Below are 14,607 nucleotides of genomic sequence, written 5' to 3'. Positions count from 1 at the left end.
ATTTGTTGGTTGAAATTGTCTGTGATTCTGATCTTACAAAGAATTTAAACTACAAATATTCCATACCAAAAACACATATCACAAAGAGAAATGAATCACACTATGTGTACATATGAAGAGAGAGTCTATTTGGATAGAGAAATAATAAATCATGGCAACATATTCTTTGTTCAATCTCCAAGGTAATAGAACTAAAAATCAAAATAAATAAATAGGATCTAATGAAACATATAAGTTTTTGCCAGCATAAGAAACCATAAGCAAAATGAAAAGACAACCTAGGACTGGGTAAAAACTTTTGCAAACCATGCAAATGACAAGGGCTTAATTTCCAAAATATACAAACAGCCCATATAACTCAATCACAATAACACAGCAAAGTAGCAAACAATCCAAGAAAAAATTGACAGAAAACCAGATTACACATTTCTACAAAGAAAACATACAGATAGCCAACAGGCACATGAAAATATGCTCAAACAACAATAGTCATTAGTGAAAGGTAAATCAAAGCTACAATGAGGTATCACCTCACACCAATCAAATAGCATCATTTAAAAAAAAATCTACAAATAATAAATGCTAGAGATCTTATGGAGACAAGGGGATCCTAATACATTGCTGGTGGGAATGCAAACTGGTGCAGCCACTGTGGAAAACTTATTGAGGTTCCTTAAAAATTGAAAATATAATTTCCATATGATCCAGCAATCACAATCCTGGATATATATCTGAATAAAACTATAATTTTAAAAGATATATGCTCCCTTATGTTCCTAGTAGTACTATTTACAATAGCTAAGTCATAAAAGCAATCTTAATGTCTGTTGACAGATGAATGGATAAAAATAATGGTACATATATACAATGGAATACTAGCCATAAAAGAGAATAAAATAATACCATTCACAGCAACATGAATTGACCTAGAGATTATCATATTAAATGAAGCAAGTCATAAAGAGAAAGACAAATATTCAAATATGGTATGATATCATTTATATGTGGAATCTAAAAAAATGACACAAATGAATTTATTTACAAAACAAAGAGACTCACAAACATAGAAAACAAATTTATAGTTACCTAAGGAGAAAAAGGGTAGGGGGGACAAATTTGGAGTTTAGGATTAGCAGATACAAACTATTATTTGCAAAATAGATGACAAGCAAGGTCCTAGTATGTATGTGTGTGTGTGCACGCGTGTGTGTGCACACGTGCATGTGTATATACACACAAGGAGCTATATTTAATATCCTATGTTGTTGTTCAGTCACACAGATGTGACCGACTCTGCAACCCATGGACTGCAGCATGCCAGGCTTCCCCATCCTTTACTATCTCCCAGAGTTTGTTTAAACTCATGTCTGTTGAGTCTGTGATGCCATTCAACCATCTCATCCTTTCTTGCCCCCTTCTTCTCCTAAACTCAATCATTCCCAGCATCAGGGTTTTTTCCAATGAGTTTCGTCTCATTAGGTGGCCAAAGTATTGTAGCTTCAGCTTCATCATCAGTTCTTCTAATGAATATTCAGCATTGACTTCCTTTAGAATTGACTGGTTTGCTCTCTTTGCAGGCCAAAGGCCTCTCAAGAGTCTTCTTGAGCACAACAATTAGAAGGTATCAATTCTTCAGCACCTAGCCTTCTTTATGGTCCAACTCTCACATCCATACATGACTGCTGGAAAAACCATAGCTTTGATTATATGTACCTTTGTCAGCAGAGTGATGTCTTTGCTTTTTAATACTTTGTCTAGGTTTGTCATTATATCTACTACTGTGGGCAGGAATCCCTCAGAAGAAATGGAGTAGCAATCATGGTCAACAAAAGAGTCCAAAATGCAGTACTTGGATGCAATCTCGAAAACGACAGAATGATCTCTGTTCATTTCCAAGGCAAACCATTCAATATCAGAGTAATCCAAGTCTATGCCCCAAACAGTAACACTGAAGAAGCTGAGGTTGAATGGTTCTAAGAAGACCTACAAGACCTTTTAGAACTAACACCCAAAAAAGATGTCCTTTTCATTATAGGGGACTGGAATGCAAAAGTAGGAAGTCAAGAAACAGCTGGAGTAACAGGCAAATTTGGCCTTGGAATACGGAATGAAGCAGGGCAAAGACTAATAGAGTTTTGCCAAGAAAATGCACTGGTCACAACAAACACCCTATTCCAACAACACAAAAGAAGACTCTATACATGGACATCACCAGATGGTCAACACCAAAATCAGATTGATTATCTTCTTTGCAGCCAAAGATGGAGAAGCTCTATACAGTCCGCAAAAACAAGACCAGGAGCTGACTGTGGCTCAGATCATGAACTCCTTATTGCCAAATTCAGACTGAAATTGAAGACAGTAGGGAAAACCACTACACCATTCAGGTAAGACCTAAATCAAATCCCTTATGATTATACAGTGGAAATGAGAAATAGATTTAAGGGCCTAGATCTGATAGATAGAGTGCCTGATGAACTATGGAATGAGGTCTGAGACATTGTACAGGAGACAGGGTTCAAGATCATCCCCATAGAAAAGAAATGCAAAAAAGCAAACTGGCTGTTTGGGAAAGCCTTACAAATAGCTGTGAAAAGAAGAGAAGGAAAAAGCAAAGGAGAAAAGGAAAGATATAAGCATCTGAATGCAGAGTTCCAAAGAATAGCAAGAAGAGATAAGAAAGCCTTCTTCAGCGATCAATGCAAAGAAATAGAGGAAAACAACAGAATGGGAAAGACTAGAGATCTCTTCAAGAAAATTAGAGATACCAAGGGAACATTTCATGCAAAGATGGGCTCGATAAAGGACAGAAATGGTAAGGACCTAACAGAAGCAGAAGATATTAAGAAGAGATAGCAAGAATACACAGAAGAATTGTACAAAAAAGACCTTCACGACCCAGATAATCACTATGGTGTGATCACTGACCTAGAGCCAGACATCCTGGAATGTGAAGTTAAGTGGGCCTTAGAAAGCATCACTATGAACAAAGCTAGTGGAGGTGATGGAATTCCAGTTAAGTTATTTCAAATCCTGAAAGATGATGCTGTGAAAGTGCTGCACTCAATATGCCAGCAAATTTGGAAAACTCAGCAGTGGCCACAGGGCTGGAAAAGGTCAGTTTTCATTCCAATCCCAAAGAAAGGCAATGCCAAAGAATGTTCAAACTACCGCACAATTGCACTCATCTCACACGCTAATGAAGTAATGCTCAAAATTCTCCAAGCCAGGCTTCAGCAATATGTGAACCATGAACTTCCTGATGTTCAAGCTGGTTTTAGAAAAGGCAGAGTAACCAGAGATCAAATTTCCAACATCCACTGGATCATGGCAAAAGCAAGAGAGTTCCAGAAAAACATCTATTTCTGCTTTATTGACTATGCCAAAGCCTTTGACTGTGTGGATCACAATAAACTGTGGAAAATTCTGAAAGAGATGGGAATACCAGACCACCTGATCTGCCTCTTGAGAAATTTGTATGCAGGTCAGGAAGCAACAGTTAGAATTGGACATGGAACAACAGACTGGCTCCAAATAGGAAAAGGAGTTCGTCAAGGCTGTATATTGTCACCCTGCTTATTTAACTTCTATGCAGAGTACATCATGAGAAACGCTGGACTGGAAGAAACACAAGCTGGAATCAAGATTGCCAGGAGAAATATCAATAACCTCAGATATGCAGATGACACCACCTTTATGGCAGAAAGTGAAGAGGAACTCAAAAGCCTCTTGATGAAAATAAAAGTGGAGAGTGAAAAAGTTGGCTTAAAGCCAACATTCAGAAAACGAAAATCATGGCATCTTGTCCCATCACTTCATGGGAAATAGATGGGGAAACAGTGGAAACTGTGTCAGACTTTATTTTTTTGGGGCTCCAAAATCACTGCAAATGATGACTGCAGCCATGAAATTAAAAGATGCTTACTCCTTGGAAGAAAAGTTTTGACCAACCTAGATACCATATTAAAAACAGAGATATTACTTTGCCAACAAAGGTTCATTTTGTCAAGGCTATGGTTTTTCCTGTGGTCATGTATGGATGTGAGATTTGGACTGTGAAGAAGGCTGAGCGCCGAAGAATTGATGCTTTTAAACTGTGGTGTTGGAGAAGACTCTTGAGAGTCCCTTGCACTGCAAGGAGATCCAACCAGTCCATTCTGAAGGAGATCAGCCCTGGGATTTCTTTGGAGGGAATGATGCTAAAGCTGAAACTCCAGTACTTTGGCCACCTCATGCAAAGAGTTGACTCATTGGAAAAGACTCTGATGCTGGGAGGGATTGGGGGTAGAGGAGAAGGGGACCACAGAGGATGAGATGGCTGGATGGCATCACTGACTCGATGGATGTGAGTCTCAGTGCACTCCGGGTGTTGGTGATGGACAGGGAGGCCTGGTGTGTTGCCATTCATGGGGTCACAAAGAGTCGGACACGACTGAGGGACTGAACTGACCTGAACTGAAATAGGTTTGTCATAGCTTTCTTTACAAGGAGCAAGCATCTTTTAATTTCATGGCTTCAGTCACCAGCCTCAGTGAGGAAAATAAGGATATCTCAAAGCAAATAATAATAAACAGAATGTTAAAAGGCATGTTCAGAGCAAGTCACCCAGTTAAAAGTAAGATTTTTGAGCCTGAATAAGTGGTCAAAACCAGGGAATCAAATTTGGAAAGGCTTTCTTTTCGTGTTATGTTGAAGGAAATCTTTACTGGAATGATCTTGTATCCAAGAGGTCAACGAGCCAGCCATGGCTGGAAAATCTCTCTTTTCTACCTTTATCAATCAGAATAATGGTTCTCCTAGAAAACTATATTCTTCTCATGCAGGTAGTATGTTCTGACATGAAAGTTATATTCAGAAACCAGTATCTGAAGATGCCCTACCAGCATATATGGAAAATTTGGAAAACCTTTCTCAGTCCAGGTTCGATGCACGATACTGGATGCTTGGGGCTGGTGCACTGGGACGACCCAGAGGGATGGAATGGGGAGGGAGGAGGGAGGAGGGTTCAGGATGGGGAACACATGTATACCTGTGGCGGATTCATTTTGATATTTGGCAAATCTAATACAGTTATGTAAAGTTTAAAAATAAAATAAAATTAAAAAAAAAAAAAAAAAAAAAAAAAAAAAGAAATAAATGCAACAAATGATCTGTGCTTCTTTCTATTGTTCTGTACAGTCAGCAGAGGTACAACTGCCAGTGAGTTAACATTTTATGTCTTGAATATGATGTCATAATTTTTGCTCAGACACACATCTTTTAATGAGACTGTCAATACCAGGCCTGCTATATCATGCTTTTAGTTTTTTAATCTAATAAAGTTAATTTGATGCCTATTAGTTTTCAGGCTATATGCTGGGATTAGAGAAAGAAAGCTGAATAATTTCATTGGAAAGAGAAACATAGGCAATATTCTGTAAATTAAAAAGCAACAACAGTAACAAGACCCATTAATAAATGTTATGTGTTATATCAGAGATATCAATATCCTGAATAGAGTTTGGGATTAATTTTCTGTTTAAAATAACATCATACTTTATGTAATATAAACATAATAGATCATTTATCTAAAATATTATGTCACAGCTAATGATAAAGTAACAGAAATTATTGAGTGGAGACTGTAATGAATAAGAAACAAATTTTATGAATTAATATTTTTAAATCACAGTACAATCAATTTCAGTAAGAATTCTCTCAAAGCCACCATAACATCCTTGTTTCTCACACAATATATCACTGGGTTAAATGTTGATGTGACAATGGTGTAAAAAAGAGAGAGGAAGTTGTCCATTCCTATAGAATGACTGGACTCTGGTCTTAAATATGTAGTGAGTCCTGATCCAAAGAATAAAGCCACAACCATGAGATGGGAAGAACTAGTGGAGAGGCCTTGGCTTGCCCAGTGGCTGAAGGCAGCTTCAAGATGGTCACGATTATTCTCACGTAAGATCCAAGAATTAACATAAACGGAATAGTGACAACTAGAATAGCAATTACATAAAACAATATCTCAGTCATAAAAGTGTCCCAAGGGCAAGCTTAAGCACTGGATGCACATCACAGAAGTGATTAGACTGGTTAGAGCCACAGAAGGGTAGAGAAAAGATCTGGTGGGTTAACACTATGCACTGGAACTCCACTGACCCAACAGCCAGCAGCCAGTTGGACACACAGCCTACTGTTCACGAGGAGAGGGTACAGCAGTGGGTTGCAAATGACGACATAGCTGTCATAAGCCATTGAAGTCAGAAGAAGGCACTCAGTGGCTCCAAACACCAGAAAGAAATATATTTGAGCAGCATAGGCTAGAAAGGCTATATTTCTAGTTTGTCTACTAAGATCTGTTAATAACCTGGGACAATGACTGATACATAACATATTTCCAAGGAAGAAAAATTCCCTAGGAAAAAATATATGTGAGTCTGGAAGGAAGGATCCATCTTGTTTATTATGATAATGAGACTATTTCCCATCAGAATAATCATATACATGATCAAAAACACCTCAAAAAGAAATCCCTGTAGGTCAGGAATAACAGAAAAGCCAAGCAAGATGAATTCCATCAATGTAGTCTGGTTCCACTCTGGTGGATTTTACCCTCTGAATTCCATCTGTGAATAAAATGCTTAAAGTCGCTCAGATGCACAGTGTCCAGCAGAAAAACTGGACAAAATAATTTGATGATTTCAAATTAATTCACATGATAGCTACCCTTTTTTTTTTTTTTTTTTGGTATTTTTGTTAATAAATCAAATGCAGCATCCTAAAATACCACAATGTAAAATAGAATATAATCTTAGACTCTTTCTTTTGGCTCACAATAAAGATTATGGGTTTATGAGTAACAGTAAATAGAAAATAACAAAAGCAAAAAAAAAAATGTTGTGTAGCCTATTTTCAGGATAAGAATTGCTGTAGGAAATGGGGGGCATTTTCTTCTGAAAAATGCTTCTCTTTCCTGATCAATTTGGTTTCTGTTAGCTTTTTATTTGTATTTTTCTGCCTTGAGTGTCTTAATTTTCAATTTTTATATGTTTTTTTTTCATGTTTTCTTTGATGTTTCTCTTGTGAGCTGCATCTCAGATAATCAAAGGGCAGTGTGATCACTAAGACTCCACTGCCAGGCCCCGTTCAGCACCACCCTCTCCCACCACCACCATTCTCCAGACCACTCTGTAAGAAAGAGACTCAAACTTTCATCAGAAAAATAAGAAATATGTTCTTGCCATCATCATGCAAATTCCATGTGATATACCACAGAAGTCTATAGTACAAATAAAACATCATAGCAAGTCATATGTTCACTTGAAGTTTAGAATATGAAATAAATAAGAATTTGATGTAACATGTCTTCAACCTCATTATGGCTGGCCCCCAACAAACTTAGCAACTCTACTTATATTTTACATGTTGGGCCTTGAAAGGTAATTAGATAATTTTGAGGTCTTTTGGTTCAGTTCAGTTCAGTTCAGTCGCTCAGTCGTCTCCGACTCTTCGTGACCCCATGAATCACAGCACGCCAGGTCTCCCTATCCAGCACCAACTACTGGAGTCTACCCAAACCTGTGTCATTGAGTCGGTGATGCCATCCAACCATCTCATCCTCTGTCGTCCGCTTCTCCTCCCACTTTCAATCTTTCCTGGCATCAGGGTCTTTTCAAATGCGTCAGCTCTTTGCATCAGGTGGCCAAAGTATTGGAGCTTCAGCTTCAACATCAGTCCTTCCAATGAACACCCAGGACTGCTCTCCCTTAGGATGGAATGGTTGGATCTCCTTGAAGTCCAAGGAACTCTCAAGAGTCTTCTCCAACACCACAGTTCAAAAGCATCAATTCTTCTGTGCTCAGCTTTCTTTATAGTCCAACTCTCACATCCATACATGACCACTGGAAAAATCATAGCCTTGACTAGACAGACCTTTGTTGGTAAAGTAATGTCTCTGCTTTTTGATATGCTGTCTAGGTTGGTCATAACTTTCCTTCCAAGGAGTAAGTGTCTTTTAATATCTGCAGTACTTTAAATCAGATGACTGTTCTCTTTACACAACTCACTAACAAATTAATGCCATATACCTGTCCACAGTAGTAAATGACAGAGACAGCACCACACACTTAATAGCATCTGTCTTAGTACTAACTTTTCTAGTCTATTGTTTCCTTTTGTATTATAATAACTATTAACTCAGCAGAGGCACAAAAATAGGAAATTTGTCACTTCAAATAAAATGATAAGCAGAGAAAATTTGAATTATATCTTTGTAAAAATTTGAGACAACTTTTGAATACATGCTCACTGCTGCCTTTTTATACTGTTTTTTCTTAAAGAGAGCAGGGTAACCATGGGGACTAGATAATAGGATTTAATTATAGAATCAATCCTCTAAAGTGGAAACTCAATTATCAGAAGTAATTACATATGATCACATGCAGGTAGATAAAATAAAACTCTATGTGGAATTTGACTCATGATGTAGTTACAGATCTCTTTGTTACTTTAATGTTTCTTGCCAAAGTTTAAAAATTATTAATTTTGATTGGTTATTTAATATACTTTTTCTCTGTAGTTTTAGCTTATTCCAAAATGGTGCACATCCCCAATCAAGTTATTATACTTTACCTTCAGTTGAGTTCAGTTCAGTGACTCAGTCGTATCCTACTCTTTGCGACCCCATGAATCACAGCACGCCAGGCCTCCCTGTCCATCACCAACTTCTGGAGTTCACTCAGACTCACGTCCATCGAGTCAGTGACGCCATCCAGCCATCTCATCCTCTGTCGTCCCCTTCTCCTCCTGCCCCCAATCCCTCCCACCATCAGAGTCTTTTCCAATGAGTCACATCTTCTCATGAGGTGGCCAAAGTACTGGAGCTTCAGCTTTAGCGTCATTCCCTCCAAGGAACACCCAGGGCTGATCTCCTTCAGAATGGACTGGTTGGATCTCCTTGCAGTCCAAGGGACTCTCAAGAATCTTCTCCAACACCACAGTTCAAAAGCATCTATTCTTTGGTGCTCAGCCTTCTTCACAGTCCAATTCTCACATCCATACATGGCCACTGGAAAAACTATAGCCTTGACTAGACAGACCTTTGTTGGCAAAGTAATGTCTCTGCTTTTCAACCTTAGTGCAAGGAATTTATCGCATTCTTGTGTTAATCCTGCTCATTTCTTGAGTGAAATAAATGAGAAGGGGACACTAACTACATCCACTGATTGAAAAACTCTACCTGAGCAAGTAGGGTAATGATATGAAAATATAAACTTTTTCATGGTTTCAGATTGCATTTGTTTTTTCTTTTCTTTTTTAAAATTTATTGAGTTTTTTAAATTGAAGGATAATTGCTTTACATTTGGTTTCTGCCAAATGTCAACATGAATCAGCCGCAGGTGTACAAGGAAACTTATATTATCATATGTAAAATAGATAGCCAATGGGAATTACTATATGCCTCAGAGCACATATGCATTTATTTTTTTGAAATTGTCTGTGATTCTTAACTTACATGGGGATTAACTACAGGTTTTTGATATCAAATATACAAGTCACAGGTGAACTAAATTACATTAGGTGTCCATATGAAAGGAGAGAATATTTACAGAAATAAATAAATTATAGGAACATTTTCTTTTTTTTTTTTTTTTTTTTTTTTTTTTTTTTAATTTTATTTTATTTTTAAACTTTACATAACTGTATTAGATTTGCCAAATATCAAAATGAATCCGCCACAGGTATACATGTGTTCCCCATCCTGAACCCTCCTCCCTCCTCCCTCCCCATTCCATCCCTCTGGGTCGTCCCAGTGCACCAGCCCCAAGCATCCAGTATCGTGCATCGAACCTGGACTGGCAACTCATTTCATACATGATATTTACATGTTTCAATGCCATTCTCCCAAATCTTCCCACCCTCTCCCTCTCCCACAGAGTCCATAAGACTGTTCTATACATCAGTGTCTCTTTTGCTGTCTCGTACACAGGGTTATTGTTACCATCTTTCTAAATTCCATATATATGCGTTAGTATACTGTATTGGTGTTTTTCTTTCTGGCTTACTTCACTCTGTATAATAGGCTCCAGTTTCATCCACCTCATTAGAACTGATTCAAATGTATTCTTTTTAATGGCTGAATAATACTCCATTGTGTATATGTACCACAGCTTTCTTATCCATTCATCTGCTGATGGACATCTAGGTTGCTTCCATGTCCTGGCTATTATAAACAGTGCTGCGATGAACATTGGGGTACTCGTGTCTCTTTCCCTTCTGGTTTTCTCAGTGTGTATGCCCAGCAGTGGGATTGCTGGATCATAAGGCATGTCTATTTCCAGTTTTTTAAGGAATCTCCACACTGTTCTCCATAGTGGCTGCACTAGTTTGCATTCCCACCAACAGTGTAAGAGGGTTCCCTTTTCTCCACACCCTCTCCAGCATTTATTACTTGTAGACTTTAGGATCGCAGCCATTCTGACTGGTGTGAAATGGTACCTCATAGTGGTTTTGATTTGCATTTCTCTGATAATGAGTGATGTTGAGCATCTTTTCATGTGTTTGTTAGCCATCTTTATGTCTTCTTTGGAGAAATGTCTATTTAGTTCTTTGGCCCATTTTTTGATTGGGTCATTTATTTTTCTGGAGTTGAGCTGTAGGAGTTGCTTGTATATTCTCGAGATTAGTTGTTTGTCAGTTGCTTCATTTGCTATTATCTTCTCCCATTCTGAAGGCTGTCTTTTCACCTTGCTAATAGTTTCCTTTGATGTGCAGAAGCTTTTAAGGTTAATTAGGTCCCATTTGTTTATTTTTGCTTTTATTTCCAATATTCTGGGAGGTGGGTCATAGAGGATCCTGCTGTGATGTATGTCAGAGAGTGTTTTGCCTATGTTCTCCTCTAGGAGTTTTATAGTTTCTGGTCTTACGTTTAGATCTTTAATCCATTTTGAGTTTATTTTTGTGTATGGTGTTAGAAAGTGTTCTAGTTTCATTCTTTTACAAGTGGTTGACCAGAGTTCCCAGCACCACTTGTTAAAGAGATTGTCTTTAATCCATTGTATATTCTTGCCTCCTTTGTCGAAGATAAGGTGTCCATATGTGCGTGGATTTATCTCTGGGCTTTCTATTTTGTTCCATTGATCTATATTTCTGTCTTTGTGCCAGTACCATACTGTCTTGATAACTGTGGCTTTGTAGTAGAGCCTGAAGTCAGGTAGGTTGATTCCTCCAGTTCCATTCTTCTTTCTCAAGATCGCTTTGGCTATTCGAGGTTTTTTGTTTTTCCATACAAATTGTGAAATTATTTGTTCTAGCTCTGTGAAGAATGCTGTTGGTAGCTTGATAGGGATTGCATTGAATCTATAGATTGCTTTGGGTAGTATACTCATTTTCACTACATTGATTCTTCCAATCCATGAACATGGTATATTTCTCCATCTGTTAGTGTCCTCTTTGATTTCTTTCACCAGTGTTTTATAGTTTTCTATATATAGGTCTTTAGATTCTTTAGGTAGATATATTCCTAAGTATTTTATTCTTTCCGTTGCAATGGTGAATGGAATTGTTTCCTTAATTTCTCTTTCTGTTTTCTCATTATTAGTGTATAGGAATGCAAGGGATTTCTGTGTGTTGATTTTATATCCTGCAACTTTACTATAGTCATTGATTAGTTCTAGTAATTTTCTGGTGGAGTCTTTAGGGTTTTCTATGTAGAGGATCATGTCATCTGCAAACAGTGAGAGCTTTACTTCTTCTTTTCCAATTTGGATTCCTTTTATTTCTTTTTCTGCTCTGATTGCTGTGGCCAAAACTTCCAAAACTATGTTGAATAGTAATGGTGAAAGTGGGCACCCTTGTCTTGTTCCTGACTTTAGAGGAAATGCTTTCAATTTTTCACCATTGAGGATAATGTTTGCTGTGGGTTTGTCATATATAGCTTTGATTATGTTGAGGTAGGTTCCTTCTATTCCTGCTTTCTGGAGAGTTTTGATCATAAATGGATGTTGAATTTTGTCAAAGGCTTTCTCTGCATCTATTGAGATAATCATATGGTTTTTATTTTTCAATTTGTTAATGTGGTGTATTACATTGATTGATTTGCGGATATTGAAGAATCCTTGCATCCCTGGGATAAAGCCCACTTGGTCATGGTGTATGATCTTTTTAATGTGTTGTTGGATTCTGATTGCTAGAATTTTGTTAAGGATTTTTGCATCTATGTTCATCAGTGATATTGGCCTGTAGTTTTCTTTTTTTGTGGGATCTTTGTCAGGTTTTGGGATTAGGGTGATGGTGGCCTCATAGAATGAGTTTGGAAGTTTACCATCCTCTGCAATTTTCTGGAAGAGTTTGAGCAGGATAGGTGTTAGCTCTTCTCTAAATTTTTGGTAGAATTCAGCAGTGAAGCCGTCTGGACCTGGGCTTTTGTTTGCTGGAAGATTTTTGATTACAGTTTCAATTTCCGTGCTTGTGATGGGTCTGTTAAGATTTTCTATTTCTTCCTGATCGAGTTTTGGAAAGTTGTACTTTTCTAAGAATTTGTCCATTTCTTCCACGTTGTCCATTTTATTGGCATATAATTGTTGATAGTAGTCTCTTATGATCCTTTGTATTTCTGTGTTGTCTGTTGTGATCTCTCCATTTTCATTTCTAATTTTATTGATTTGATTTTTCTCCCTTTGTTTCTTGATGAGTCTGGCTAATGGTTTGTCAATTTTATTTATCCTTTCAAAGAACCAGCTTTTGGTTTTGTTGATTTTTGCTATGGTCTCTTTTGTTTCTTTTGCATTTATTTCTGCTCTAATTTTTAAGATTTCTTTCCTTCTACTAACCCTGGGGTTCTTCATTTCTTCCTTTTCTAGTTGCTTTAGGTGTAGAGTTAGGTTATTTATTTGACTTTTTTCTTGTTTCTTGAGGTGTGCCTGTATTGCTATGAACTTTCCCCTTAGGACTGCTTTTACCGTGTCCCACAGGTTTTGGGTTGTTGTGTTTTCATTTTCATTCGTTTCTATGCAAATTTTGATTTCTTTTTTGATTTCTTCTGTGATTTGTTGGTTATTCAGCAGCGTGTTGTTCAGCCTCCATATGTTGGATTTTTTAATAGTTTTTCTCCTGTAATTGAGATCTAATCTTACTGCATTGTGGTCAGAAAAGATGCTTGGAATGATTTCTATTTTTTTGAATTTACCAAGGCTAGCTTTATGGCCCAGGATGTGATCTATCCTGGAGAAGGTTCCATGTGCACTTGAGAAGAAGGTGAAATTCATTGTTTTGGGATGAAATGTCCTATAGATATCAATTAGGTCTAACTGGTCTATTGTATCGTTTAAAGTTTGTGTTTCCTTGTTAATTTTCTGTTTAGTTGATCTATCCATAGGTGTGAGTGGGGTATTAAAGTCTCCCACTATTATTGTGTTATTGTTAATTTCTTCTTTTATACTTGTTAGCATTTGTCTTACATACTGCGGTGCTCCTGTGTTGGGTGCATATATATTTATAATTGTTATATCTTCTTCTTGGATTGATCCTTTGATCATTATGTAGTGACCATCTTTGTCTCTTTTCACAGTCTTTGTTTTAAAGTCTATTTTATCTGATATGAGTATTGCTACTCCTGCTTTCTTTTGGTCCCTATTCGCATGGAAAATCTTTTTCCAGCCCTTCACTTTCAGTCTGTATGTGTCCCCTGTTTTGAGGTGGGTCTCTTGTAGACAACATATGCAGGGGTCTTGTTTTTGTATCCATTCAGCCAGTCTTTGTCTTTTGGTTGGGGCATTCAACCCATTTACGTTTAAGGTAATTACTGATAAGTATGACCCCGTTGCCATTTACTTTATTGTTTTGGGTTCGAATTTATACACAATTTTTGTGTTTCCTGTCTAGAGAATATCCTTTAGTATTTGTTGGAGAGCTGGTTTGGTGGTGCAGAATTCTCTCAGCTTTTGCTTGTCTGAAAAGCTTTTGATTTCTCCTTCATACTTGAATGAGATCCTTGCTGGGTACAATAATCTGGGCTGTAGATTATTTTCTTTCATCATTTTAAGTATGTCTTGCCATTCCCTCCTGGCTTGAAGAGTTTCTATTGAAAGATCAGCTGTTATCCTTATGGGAATTCCCTTGTGTGTTATTTGTTGTTTTTCCCTTGCTGCTTTTAATATTTGTTCTTTGTGTTTGATCTTTGTTAATTTGATTACTATGTGTCTTGGGGTGTTTCGCCTTGGGTTTATCCTATTTGGGACTCTCTGGGTTTCTTGGACTTGGGTGATTATTTCCTTCCCCATTTTAGGGAAGTTTTCAACTATTATCTCCTCAAGTATTTTCTCATGGTCTTTCTTTTTGTCTTCTTCTTCTGGGACCCCTATGATTCGAATGTTGTAGCGTTTAATATTGTCCTGGAGGTCTCTGAGATTGTCCTCATTTCTTTTAATTCGTTTTTCTTTTATCCTCTCTGATTCATTTATTTCTACCATTCTATCTTCTAATTCACTAATCCTATCTTCTGCCTCTGTTATTCTACTATTTGTTGCCTCCAGAGTGTTTTTAATTTCACTTATTGCATTATTCATTATATATTGACTCTTTTTTATTTCTTCTAAGTCCTTGTTAAACCTTTCTTGCATC

General features: G+C 37.3%; 1 pseudogene; it reads right to left on the bottom strand.

The window, feature by feature from the left end:
* Positions 1-5,665: 5,665 nt before the first annotated feature.
* Positions 5,666-6,566, bottom strand: LOC129627915 (olfactory receptor 10AG1-like; annotated as a pseudogene).
* Positions 6,567-14,607: the final 8,041 nt, after the last annotated feature.

This window comes from Bubalus kerabau, chromosome 15, assembly GCF_029407905.1.
Source record: "Bubalus kerabau isolate K-KA32 ecotype Philippines breed swamp buffalo chromosome 15, PCC_UOA_SB_1v2, whole genome shotgun sequence".
Classification (NCBI taxonomy): Eukaryota; Metazoa; Chordata; class Mammalia; order Artiodactyla; family Bovidae; genus Bubalus; species Bubalus kerabau.
The sequence above is the reverse complement of the archived record's forward strand: the minus strand, read 5'-3'. Positions and strand labels throughout refer to the sequence as shown.